We start from the raw sequence: 4,244 nt of genomic DNA, 5'->3' as shown, positions 1-4,244 counted from the left end.
TTTTGAAATGGCGGATTTTGTCCCCATCACTTTTTAATAATAATAATATAATAAAACATTTCATTTGATGGCGCCTTTCATGACACTCAAGGTCGCTTTACATCATAAAATACAAAAAGCAGCAATAGCACGCAGCATAAAAAGAAAAAAAGTATATCAAATTAAAACATCAACAATCAACTGGGAATCAGTGTTGTGCATTAGTATGCTAGTTTGAAAGGACGAGTTTTGAGAGCAGTTCGGAATTTTGAGTCCAGTGTACGGATGTGGGGGGGGTTCAGAGTTTCGGTGCAGCGTAGGAGAAGGCCCTAGCACCCATTGTACTGAGGTTGATGGTTGGTAGTGCCAAAAGACTTCTCTGCAGGAAAGGAGATGGAGTGTAAGTCTGAATGAGGTCAGCGAGATAAGAAGGAGGCAGAGCGTGGATGGCTTTGAATGTTAATAGTAATATTTTAAAGTTAATCCTTTGTGATAAAGGGAGTCCGTGTAGTTGAATCAGCAGAGGAGTGTAGTGCAGTCGTTGAATGAATTTTTTGTTGATGTTTGCTAAAATTGCATTGCAGTAATTAATGCATGATGTGACCAAGGCATTAACTAAAACTTTCGTTGAGTGTTGAGTTAGAACAGTGCGTAGTCAGGAGATGTTTCGCAGATGGAAAAAGGCAGTTTGGGATATGATTTGATATGGCTGGAGTGAGAGAGGGTACTGTCCAATATTACACCGAGGCTCTTAACCTGCGTGGAGACAGATATGACGGCTGCATTATTGGGGAGTGAGCTGATGTTGGTTTTGAACAGTAGAGTAGATTTTGAACCAAGATTTTGAACCAATGAGCAGTAGCTCAGTCTTACTACTGTTGAGTTGTAAGTAGTTAGTTGTCATCCATGTCTGTATGTCATGGAATCGGTGTTTCATCACCGCAGGCTCAGCCTCAGTGGGGAGGTGAGCAGCTCGCTCACATTAATCATGTCTCCATCAGTGTTTTGAAACGCACCATTTGCATAAAAACATAGAGTTATTAACAGCTGTAATCAATGCTGCGTTGTGGTCTGACACAAACTGTAAGTCAGTTGACAGCTCTTCAACAGATTTTGACTTTACGCTACTGACTAGGCGTAAGATTTACGTCTTAGCGAGAAGAGGACTTAAGCCTATATGGTGCAACCGGCTCCTGTAGCCTAATCTTTCATATTGTAGTCGCAGTGATTGGAACATTCCCATCATAGTTATCATGCTGGAGATAATGTGACTATTTCTGAGTGAGGAAGACTGTGGTGCAGCTGAAACAAATAGGCCTAAATTTAGGTTAAAGTGAATTTTTCAGAATTAGCTGTATATTCTCAATGTGTTTTGACAGCATTAATAAAATACAAAATCTGCAAGATTTTATTAATGTAAAATAAATGTCTAAAGCTTTACAGTCAGTTTGAACCCATAGACACATTTTCCATTGCAAAAAAATAAAACTAATAGGCTAACCTACTGGGTGTAACTGTGACTTTACAATCACAGATTCATGAGTAAATTGTGTCTAATATGTGATCTATAGGCTACCTATTTTCATAATCAGAATTTTTTTTTGTCCCGTTGGGTTACAGCTTAAAAAATATAGCCTTCCTGTTTAAAATTAATGTAATGGGCTGTAGGAGAATTCCAGCACGGTAAATGATGAATGAGCAACACTGTATAAAAAGCACTAATGTTTTGTATTGATCCTTCCTCCACTCTTGCGTTTTAGAGCCAATCACGTCCGCGTTGGCACGCATTCAAATTTCTAGCTCCACCTGTTTAAAATGGAGGCTCTCCCTTTATTTACCCGTTACCATGGTGAATCATAGTATCGGACCTCCATTCATGATGGCTTTTTTTCCTCCCCACGCACGTGCTTCCATCAGGTTCAACATACTCATACATATTCATATAACATGATTGAACTAATTTAGATCAGCTGTTCTGGAAACTAAAACTCAGGATCAGTCAATTCAGAGCTCAGGGATAAGCTCAGAGTTTGTTAAGCCTGCTTTCTGAAACAGGGCCCAGGTTCATTATAAAACTTATTTGTGACGTGGCTTTGGCTTCAAGCTTACAGTTTGTTAACCAGTCTGATCAAACAATATTTAAAAATTTTCATGCAACAAACCAAACCTGGAAGGATATGATATATCATACTGAATCATGAATGATGGTGTGAGCAAGTACTGCACATAAGCTGAGCTCTTTTATTAGCTGTGTGTGGGAATTAAAGTGCAGCACTGATGTCTTGTGTTAACTTCTGTACATTATTGCCTTTGAAGACAAAGTTTGGTCTGGGCAGAACATACAAATCTGTCTTGTCTTCATCTTGTTGCTACATCCATTTTTTTTTTCCTTTTTAAATGGTCTCTGTGTGAAACAAGTTGAAGAGGAGTTAGTTCAATCGTGATTTGAAGAAGACTGTACAATAGAGTGGCAGATCTCTACTTCACTCAATGTGAACCCATCTTCAGCACCTAACTGGATGAACACGCATCCACTGAAAGACATTTTATGGAATCAGTTCAACTTCACTGTGAAAAGTTTTGTATTATGTGGACTGACTAATGATCAATGATGATGAGTCAATGATCCTTGTATATCATGAAGTTATACCAAACAAATTTTTGTTTGTTTGTTTTTCAGGCACGTTATCATTCAGAAGCAACACGGTGATATATTGGAGTTTTCTGAAATATCTGAGTTTTTTCAGTCATAATTATAAATTGGAGGTTGACGTGAACACTATTGACAAGTCAGAAACTAGTGTTTACAAGAACTCCAACATAGTTAGCTAATTAATGTCACAAATTAGTTGAAAGCAGACACGTACAGAGGGGGGTGCTACTGCCCTTTTGCCCTTTGATGCCCAAAGTGCCCTTCAGTCAATGCAAGGTCCTTAATTTATTTTTTTAATTTAATTTAATTTAATTATAATTGTGCGTAATTTAGCAGCACTGCATACACCTTCGGTACCGCCAGTAAGGTCTTTTCACAAGGGAAGCGACACTCCACCTACGTAGTCATTTGGCCCCACAGGGTTGCTCTGCGCCTCTCAACAGACATGGAGACAAGTGCTCCGCGAGTAAACAGCAGGCACTCTGTGCATAGTAACCATGGCAACAGCTTCTGTGCGCTAAACAGCTGCAGCCTATCTAACTTAAAGTAAAATTATACATAACCTTCCCTGATACATTCACTTTTGTGGGGATACTCTGCTGTGTAAATTCCTTCCTGTTGATGTCCTATTTAGTAAACAGTAATAGATTCTGGAAACTAACAAACAGCGATGATAAGTCTCTCCTTCAATGATTTGAGCTGCGTGTCACAATCAAAAAGTTCAAGACAATTCAACTCCGGCAGCAGGCGGGCGTGTGCCTGAGACGAGCACGACAGTTAGGGGAGGATGGTAAACAGTTTGTGCGCTGGGTGGGTAAGGTCTTTCATGATACCTGATGCTCTGCTTCTGCTGACACAGATAACATAGATCCAAGGAAGGGAGGCGGCTATTTGTTGTTATTCTTTTAGCAGATTTAACTACTCGTTGCAGATTTAACTACTCGGTCTGTGGAATGAAAGTGTTAAAGGTAGATGAAAAGTCCAGGAAGAGCAGCCTGACGTAGGAATCCCTGCTCTCCAGTTGGGTGAGAGCACAGTGGACAACAGCTGACATTACGTCAGACACAGACCAGTTCCTCCTAAAGCCATACTGATGGGGGTCCACATTGATGTTAATGGTGTCCTTTATGTGGGCCACAACCAGTCTTATACAAGTAGAGTGAGGGCCACTGGATGATAGTCAGTCATAATTTTCAGAGCTGATTTTTTGGGCACCCATACAATATTGGACGTCTTGAGACAAACAGGCTCGACAGCTAGGTGGAGTGATAAGGCACATCAAGCTCCAGGTGCTGTACTGGGGTCCAAATAACAAGACTAGATGTTTGTAGCCCGAGACATTGCATCCCTAACTGTACCTGCCTGTAGTAACCTGCTGGTGAAATCCCTCACACAGAGGCTGTGTCTGTCTCACTGCTGTCACACATGACAGAAAATAGAGCACAGTCCAGCACAACTTTCTAAAATAAATGTAAAAAAGCCCTTACTCTCCTTACTAAATCATAAACATTGGGATAAATGTTGGATGTGTTGGTGAGATGTGAACTATAACTTACCTTTAGTGCTTAGAAGGTTAATTGTGTAAAATTTAGAGGCAACTAGGGATGAGGTT

The sequence above is a fragment of the Micropterus salmoides genome, unplaced genomic scaffold (assembly GCF_014851395.1).
Source record: "Micropterus salmoides isolate LMB-PRFRI ecotype aquatic unplaced genomic scaffold, ASM1485139v1 Ms_hic_scaffold_2, whole genome shotgun sequence".
Classification (NCBI taxonomy): Eukaryota; Metazoa; Chordata; class Actinopteri; order Centrarchiformes; family Centrarchidae; genus Micropterus; species Micropterus salmoides.
The sequence above is the reverse complement of the archived record's forward strand: the minus strand, read 5'-3'. Positions refer to the sequence as shown.